Source organism: Chiloscyllium plagiosum, chromosome 32, assembly GCF_004010195.1.
Source record: "Chiloscyllium plagiosum isolate BGI_BamShark_2017 chromosome 32, ASM401019v2, whole genome shotgun sequence".
Taxonomy (NCBI): Eukaryota; Metazoa; Chordata; class Chondrichthyes; order Orectolobiformes; family Hemiscylliidae; genus Chiloscyllium; species Chiloscyllium plagiosum.
Window position 1 is genome coordinate 18,684,058 of NC_057741.1, and position 9,373 is coordinate 18,693,430.

Genomic DNA, 9,373 nt, shown 5'->3' on the forward strand with positions numbered 1-9,373 from the left:
TCTTTCTCTTAGGCATCTGTTGATGAAATTGCGAGGATATCCGTTTTTGGCGAATACCTTGTATAGGTGTTCCTCTTCCTCTTTTTGCAGTTCTGGTGTGCTGCAGTGTGTTGTGGCCCTTTTGAATAGTGTCTTGATGCAACTTCGTTTGTGTTGTGCAATATCCTCAGTTCCTTTCTCCTGATAGTTAATGTAACCAGCATTAACTGTATGTAACTGTATAATGTGAATAGTTGTGGTCCCAACTCTGTCTTCTGCCAGTCAGCCACTTCTCTTTGCATGTAAGTGCCTGTCTGTAACACCATGGACTCTTATTTAGCAGTTTCCGGTGCCGCACACCATCAAAGACCTTCTGGAACTGCTTCTAATCATATTGAAACATGTAACTATTCAAAGGAGCTTCATGGGTTAACTATTTCAAGGATTAAGGAGTACAGTTTAAAAATAAGTGATTTCCTAATTAAGACAGAAGAATTTTTGTCAGAGGGTCATTAAACTTTGAAATTTCCTTTCCTAGAGAGCAATGAAGGCGTATCATTGATTATGTTCAATGCTGAGTTAGACAAATGTTAAATCTAAGAAGAAGGCAAGGTGTGCAGGCTGGGAATGATAATGTCATAATCAGATTAGCCATGATTGTATTGATTGGCAGAGCAGGCTTGAGGACCCACATAGAAAGATAGCAATGCAGGAACTGGAGAAGCCATTCAGCCCTTTGAGCCATTCACTATGATCATGTGGTGTAACTCCACTTAGCTGCCTTTGGCTCATATCTCTTAATACCTTTGCTTAACAAAAATTATCTATCTCAAGTTTCAAATTAATCATTGATCTAGCATCCACTGCTGTTTGTGAAAGAGAGTTCCAAACATCTACCATCCATTGTGTATAGAAGTGTTTCCTAACATCTCTCCTGGACTGTCAAGCCTTAATTTTTAGACTATGCCCCCTATTTCTAGAATTCCAAACCAGTGGAAGTAGTTTATTTTTGTTTACCCTCTCCTCCTTGTTATTAACTTAGAGTTATAGTCATACTACGAAAACAGACTTTTCGATTCAAGTCGTCCATGCCGACCAGATGTCCTAACCTAATCTAGTCCCATTTACCAGCACTTGGCCCATATCCCTCTAAACCCTTCCTATTCATATACCCATCCATGTGCCTTTTAAAAGCTGTAACTGTACCAGCCTCCACCAGTTCCTCTGACAGCTCATTCCATACACACACCACTCTGCGTGAAGAAGTTGCCCCTAAAGTCCCTTCTAATTTATCCCTCTCACTCTAAACCTATGCCGTCGAGTTCGAGACTCCGCCACCCCAGGGAAAAGACCTTGTCTGTTTACCCTAATCCCAGCCTATTCAGCCTCTCCCTGTAGCTTAAATCCTCCAACCCTGGCAACATTTTTGTAAATCTTTTCTGAAGCCTTTCAAGTTTCACAACATCCTACTGATAGGAGGGAGATCACAATTGCACACAATATCCAAAAGTGGCCTAATCAATGTCCTGTACAGTCTCAACATGACCTCCCGACTCCTGTACTCAATGCTCTGTTCAATAAAGGAAAGCATTCCAAACGCCTTCTTCACTATCCTATCTACCTGCGACTCCACTTTGAAGGATCTATGAACCTGCGAACTAAGGTCTCTTTGTTCAGCAACACTCTCCAGGACCTTATCATTAAGTGTATAAATCCTGCCCCGATTTGCCTTTCCAAAATGCAGCACCTCTCATTTATCTAAATTAAACTCCATCTGCCACTCCTTAGCCCATTGACCCTTCTGATCAAGAACCTGAAATAACCTCCTGCGCTATCCACTATACCTCCAATTTTGGTGTCAACTGCAAATTTATTAGCCATATGTTCGCATCCAAATCATTCATATAAATTTGAAAACTTTAATCAGATCTTTTCTTAAACTGTTATGTTCTAGGAAAAACAGGCCTAATTTGTCCAACCTCTCCTCATAACATAACCCCTGAAGTCCAGGTATCATTCTTGTCAGCTTACGTTGTATTCCCTCCAAGGCCAGTATATCTTTCAGAAGGTGTGGTGTCCAAATCTGCTTACTATTCCAAGTGAGGTTTAACCAGGTTTTTCTTTATAACTGCAGTATAACTTCTGCATCCTAATACTTCCAATCCTCTTGATATAAAGGCCAGCATTCCATTAGCTTTCTTGATTACTTTCTGCACCTGTTTGTGGCATTTTAATGATCTATACTCCCAAGTCTCGTAGGACATCCACTGTATTTAACTTCATACCATCTAATCTGTTCTTTTTCAGTCCAAAATAGAAAACCTCATACTTGCTGACATTGAATTCCAATTGCCCCAGTTTTTTTCCATTTACCTTGTCTATCAATATCTTTTTGTAATTTTATGCTGTCACCTAAATTGTCTGCAATGCCCCCTAACTTTGTGTCATCAGCAGATTTGAATATCTGAGTTTTGCTGCAATTGTCAAAAGTAATTAATAAATAATGTGAATGACTGAGGCCCTAATACACATACTTTTGGGGCACCCTGGTCACACCCTTCCAATTTGAGTATCTGCCCATTATTGCCTGTCACTCACATAATTTCTCAGCCATGTCAGTAAGTTGCCCTCAATTCCATGGAAATCTACATTAGTTAACAGTCTCTTAAGTATGACAATGTCAGTCTAGAAGTCTATATAAACAACATCTGAAGGTATTCCCTGTCCACCACCTTAGTCATCTCTTCAAAAAAAAATCAAATAAGGTATGTCAGGCCTGATTTTCTTGTCATAAATCCATGCTGGTTGTTCCTGATTAACTGAAAATTTGAGGCGTTCAGTCGGTCTATCGTTGATTAATGGCTCCAACAATTTCCCCAACACAAATGTTAGACTTTAATTCCTTGGTTTTCTTCTTTCCTTCTAAAAGGTGGAGTGTCGTGCAAGTTTCCAGTCTAGATGGGTGACTCATGTATCTAGGGATCTCTGAAAGAAAGTTAGAGCATCTACAATGTATGTCCCCTACTTCCTTTTAACACCCTTCAGTGAAAACTGTCGGGTCCTGGGATTTGTCACTCTTTAATTCTATTAATTTTCTAATGACTGTTCTACCCATGTTGATAGTTTTTTTCAGTCCCTGTCCCCCAATCCACTATTAATTTTCTTGGACTTCTGGCAAACTATCCTCCTTTTCTACTGTAATTCCTGAGGAAAAGTAATTATTCAACATGTCTGCCATTTCCGCATAATTATTGACAATATCCCCACTTTCAGTTCTTTAGTGGGCCATTGTTGCTCATGAACACCCACTTTTCCTTTATGTAACAATAAAATTTCTTTTTATAGATGTTGATGTTTCTGGCAAATTTTCTTATGTGATCCCTCTTAGTAGCTCTTATAAATTGCCTTGTGGCCCTTTGCTGCTCTTTGTGTTGATCGCATTCATCAGGATCTGTACTGTTTTTTTGCATCTTTTATAAGCCCTTTCTTTTAGTTTTAAGCTGTCCTTTATCTCTTCAATTGTCCATGGCTGTTCAAGGTCATGATTTTTCTGTGAAGTGGAGCTTTTCTCTCAGGGGCATAATCTGATTTTGTACTGTTAAATATTCCTTTAAACATCCTTGGCTGTTCTTCTGTTGTTTTGCCCATTTGCAGTTTTCTCTGTCTCATCACATTTAAAGTCAACATTCCCTAAATCTAAAACTCTAGTTGCTAATTCATGTTGTTCATTTTCAAATGATACATTGCCCTCATCATTCAAGATCACTACTTGATAAATGTTCATACATAATTAGGTCACTAATTGAACCCAGCTCATTACTAAATCCAATATTGCTTGGCCCCTTGAAGCATTCCAGAACCTATCACTGACACACTCCAGAAATTCACTACCTTTGTTACAGGTGTTTATCTGCCTCTCTCAATCTGTGTTAAAATCCTCCATCAATACCACTGTTTGCTACGCACTAGCCCAAGTCCTTCATTTAAACTATCTAACACATCTGAGGGGGCGAACAGAAGGTCTAACACATTGCCTGTTGCAGTTTCAGATCCTTCACTGTTCCTCCGTTCCACCCACATGTTCTTCACTGAATGCTTTCCCTCATCATATCCTCCCTCACCACTGAAATACTTTTATTTCTAATCAGTAAGGCCACACCACCTCCTCTGCCATTTCCCCTATCCATCCTGTAAACCTTCTAACCTGGTATATTTAATTTCCAATCCTGACCACCCTGTAGCCAAGTCTCAGTAATGGCTACTATATCATCATTTCCAATTTGAATTTGTAGCTTGCTTAATTTATTCCTTACACTCCATTCAATTTGTATGTGGAACTCTTGTTTGAGCCATACAATCTAATCTGTCCCTGAGCATTGGTGCTTTATGCATCTGTTTATTATTTCTCTCTTCTAGTTTAATCAACATACTTCTTATAAGTTTGCCATTACCTGCTGTACATGAAGTAGGTTTCCTGTCTGTTTTTTAACTCTGCCATTTTCTTTGATTTTGAAACTTCCCTTGAGCCTCCTCCAACCTGTGCCCCATTTACTCTCAGATTTAAAATTAACAATTGATCAAGCAGCTCTGGCCTCTGGTGAGTGACAATTCCCAGCCTCTGGTGACAACTCCTGGCTTGGCTTGGTGGCCTCCCGGCCTGGCAGAGCAGTCCTGTGGCATAGTGTCCTCCCGGCCTGGCGCAGAGACTTTCTGCAGTGATCTCCTGCTGTGGCCCCCAGTGACCTCCCAGCCTCCCGCAGCGACTTCCCAACCTCCCATAGTGGCCTCCTGGCATTGGCACAGCAACCTTCAGCATGGCGTGGTGACCTCCTGGCTTGGCACAGTAGCCTCTTCCAGTGGCCTCCCAGCGTGGTGTGACATCGTCCTAGCCTGGCAGAATGGCCTCCTCCTCTAGGTTGCAGGTTGTGTTGGAGTATAATTTTGTTGCTGTTAGTGACTCATAGTGCTTCATGGATGCCCAGTCTCAATATGCTCAATCTGATCCATTGGTTGTGTGATCGCTTAGCTTGGTCTATCACTTTCTGCATATATTGATTGCCACACAAACAGTCCAGTCATATCCGGTCAATCCTGCAATTCCCAACCCAATTCAGAACACCTATTTTATTCTAGTTGTATCGTTAATCCCACATACCAAATGGCCTGTCAGCATCTCATTAAAGGTCAAACCAAATTGACATGCCTCTGCTAGTCATCATAACCTAGTCAAAAATCCTGATTTGGATTCCCCGATCCTCGAATTGTCAAGTAAAACCAATAGCATCTCAGAAGAACAACAACATAATTAATTTCACTTCTTCCTTTTATCCATGTCATGCTTGCTGCCGAGGTCAATAGTGAGTGGTCTATTTTATTTTAACCCTTTTTCCCATTGTTTGATACTGCTATTTGGCTTGCCAAAATATTGAGGAGAAAGTGAGGTCTGCAGATGCTGGAGATCAGAGCTGGAAATGTGTTGCTGGAAAAGCGCAGCAGATCTCGATTCTCCTGTTCCCTGGATGCTGCCTGTCCTGCTGTGCTTTTCCAGCAACACATTTCCAGCTCTTGCCAGGATATTGCCAAGGGCAGTTAAGAGTCTACCACATACCAGTAGTTCTGGAATCAAACTTACTACATAATCTAAGGGCAGCAGATTTTCTTCCCTAAAAGACAGTAGTGAGTTGATGAGGTTTTATAATAAAATGGTAGCTTTTAATTCCACTTTCATCTGCTTAACTGAACATCTCAAATGTGTAAATACATTAGAGCTGTATTTAGTAACAAGGTTTGTTAGAGATTCGTATTGAAGGCTCAACTTTAATGTGCTAATTCCAATTACATGTTACTATTCGAAAGTGTGTCCTCTTGCAAAATGGGCATACTCATACACCCTAAATACTCATAAAGTAATAAGGGAGCAGCAATTTGTTACTTAGCAAGAAGGATATTCAGGTTGCCCATCATAAACCACAGTTAATTGGTTGTAAAAGTGTTTTGGGATGCCCTGAGGCCATGAAAGTCATTATATAAATGTATGTCTTCTTTTACTACTTTACACTGTCTTGGCAAATTTGGTGTCACTGGACCTTGGACGAGATTTTAAATCTAACAAACTTGTTTTCTCATCTGCACACAGATCCTCTGAGTGAGGGACACAATGTTTATGCTCTCTTCCACTTCTTCCCATGGAGTCAATCAGCAGTGTTTTCTGTTGTCGATGGCCTTTCACTGTATCAATACAGGGTCAAAATCAGGAGGCTGGTCAACTGTACTGGATATTGTACTGGACAGCACATCCATTCAATTGCAGAAGACTCATTGTGGGCTAATAAAAAGTAAATTTCAGACAGATTTAGCTGCAGGAGCATGAGGCGGAGGTAGGAACACTAAGTAACATCGACAATGCTCCCATTTAATCTGTACAGATATACAACTTCCTGAAAATTACCATAAACGCCTTCTCCTGTAATAAATAGTGCAAGTGTGTGACCATACACTGAAAAAGATAAAACCTGGTACAAAAACTAAATCCTGAAGAAAATATTGGAAGTGGAGAATTAGGATTAGAATAATACAAATGGAATGTTTCCATAATTTAGGTTGGGACATATAAGAAGCTCCTGCTCATGAGAAGTAATGCTCTGACTCACTGTTTCATGGAAATACTAGTCACTTCCTAGCTATACTGTAGAAAATGTCATACCCTGTCTTTTCTGGGAACCTCTGTTGCTAGATACTTAAAAAAAACATTTCCCTTCTCACAAAACATGCATAGATACAACATGAAGAAGAATGAGAGTATCAGCTACAATCACTGATTGAGTGGAGTGGATTTCTTGTCTTTCTTCCTCATTTGATGTTATTCAGTGGGTTTAAAGCTTGAAAGGGGTCATTTAGCTCATTTGAGTGGATGGCTGTTTTGTGATGCCAACCGCATGGGTTCAATTCCCACAGTGGCTGAGTTACCCATGAAAGATTCTGCTTTTCAACCTTACCCTTCACTTGTAGCATGGTGACCCTCTAGTTGAACCACCACCAGTTGTGTCTCTCTGTAATGTGGGAGCAGCACTGTGCTCTGGTAAAATTATCTTTTAGTGGTTGCTTTAAAAGAATAGACCTGTCAACCCAGTATAAATACTTAACTGTCAATGTGGTAGTTGTAAAGAATTAGCCTGACAGGGTTTCTTGAGTTTTTTCCAAAGTAAGAGGTCAAGTTTATTCATTTAAAACTCACCTTGGGGTAAAACTATTAAACAATGAAGACAATCCCAAAGTGCAACACAAACACTTAAAACCCATGGACACAGTCACAGATTGAAAGCAATAGCAGGTGAAACTAAAGGTATGTAAATCATCCTGTCTCTCAGATGGAACTGCAAGTCACACACAATAACATAGCAAGGCTTCAACTCTATCTTCAATGCCAAGTCAATTGCACAATAACATTACAAAATGGTTGCCACTGCATGCCGAATGGGCAGAATAAATTACTATATCTCTTTGGGGTGGAGTAAAATTGTTTGTATCTGAGGCCATGTATTTGGTACTGCCAGCCACCTGGTATCAAATTATGCTTCTTGGCAGGTCATTGTCCAAGAATGTACATTGCAAATGATGGTCTCAAGCAATCATGATCATTACAGTGTTAGACTGGGGTGGATGAGTCAGATATCACATGACACCAGGTTCTAGTACAGCAGGTTAATTTGAAACCACAAGCTTTCACAGCACTGCTCCTTCATCAGGTAAAGTGGAGAAAAGCACACAAGCACAGAATTTACAGGCAGAGAGATCAAAAAATCATACAAATGGTGTGAGTGGAGTATTGACACGCTGTAATAAGTTTCTGCAAGTGAACAAAAGTGTCAGATGTTGAGAGTAAAGTGTCACTAACTGAATAGCAAATGAAGGGATGACCTATAATCCAATTAATTGAGGCAGGAAGATAATTACAAAATTAAAGTGGTGTTGGAGACAAACCAAATGGCTGGAATTACAGAAGTATGAGAGTCGCATGCCAAGTATCTAACCAAATAAACAAGTAATCCAAAACTGTACAAACTAATGTAAATGTAGGGGAATGGGTCTGGGTGGGTTGTGCTTCGACAGGTCGGTGTGGACTTGTTGGGCCGAAGGGCCTGTTTCCATGCTGTAAGTAATCTAATCTAATGAAGGTAGAGAGATCATAAGAACAGGATATGATGCTCAAGTCATCAATCACCAGTTCTGATGTGCCACAGCGAAAAGCTGCAACACCATCCTCAGAAGACAGACACAGGACACGACTGAAAACATACCCTTCATCATCCAGTAGATCCCCTACACCAGAGAAACTACACCATATTCTTCACAGCCCTCAACATGTCATTGATAACAATGAACATCTCTCCAAGATGATCCCTACACTTCCACTTATCTCTTTAAAACAACCGTCAACCCTTAAACAAACCATCATTCGCAGCAAACTGCCCAGCCTTCAGGACAACATGGACTACAATACCACACAACCCTGCCAAGGCAACCTCTGCAAGACATGCCAGATCATCAATATGGACAGTGCCATCACATATGGGAATACTACTCACACATACATAGCTGATATTCATGTGACTCGGTAAATGTTATCTACCTCATACACTGCAGATTGTAGGAATTCTGGTTTGCGATCAGTAATTTTCTCATGTTTAGGTGGTTCGAATCACCCCCGATCCTTGGTTCTAGACACTGGAATTATTTTGAAATGTGAAATGAAGAAAACAGCAGACAGGTGTTTCAGGGCAAAAGAATCTTTGCATTTATTCACAATACAAAAGGTATGTTAGCGAGTTTTGAGAAGATTTGTAGCACAGATTTAAGTTTTGGATGTATGCTTGCTCACTGAGCTGGAAGGTTCATTTTCAGACATTTTGTCACCTTCCCAGGTAACATCATCAGTGAGTCTCCAGTGAAGCACTGGTGGTATGGCCCACTTTTTATTTATATGTTTAAGTTTCCTGTGATGATGCCATTTCCTGTTCTTTTTCTCGGGTTGTGGTAAATGGGATATAGGTCAATGTGTTTATTGATAGAGTTCTAGTTGGAATGCCATGCTTATAGGAATTCTTGTATGTGTCTCTGTTTGGCTTATCCTAGGATGGATGTGTTGTCCCAGTCGAAGTGGTGTCCTTCCTCATCTGTACGTAAGGATACTAGTGAGAGAGGGTCATGTCGTTTTGTGGCTAGTTGATGTTCATTTCTCCTAGTGGCTTCTGGAGTTTCTAGTATTGAGACTGGCTCGAATGTAACGAGGGGTACGTCGGCTTTCAAGAGATCAATTGTGTTAGGGGATTCTGTAGTCAGAGGTACAGACAGACGTTTCTGTGGCCAGCAGAGAAAAAGCAGAATGGTGTGTTGT

At 40.5% G+C, this 9,373-nt stretch overlaps 1 protein-coding gene across 10 annotated transcripts in view; it reads left to right on the forward strand.

Annotated features, from left to right (window-relative positions):
- Nucleotides 1-9,373, forward strand: part of LOC122539382 (interleukin-15-like) — a 210,967-nt gene that overhangs the window by 99,639 nt on the left and 101,955 nt on the right. For 2 of the 10 annotated variants that reach the window (XM_043674162.1, XM_043674168.1), the window contains one exon: nt 6,116-7,760. The exons of 6 other annotated variants lie outside the window; for them this stretch is intronic. The gene's annotated coding sequence lies outside the window, so the exon portion shown is untranslated. Of the gene's footprint in view, nt 1-2,908; nt 3,335-6,115; nt 7,761-9,373 lie in introns of those variants that run through there. 2 more of the 10 variants (XR_006309060.1, XM_043674164.1) reach the window with 2 other exon arrangements.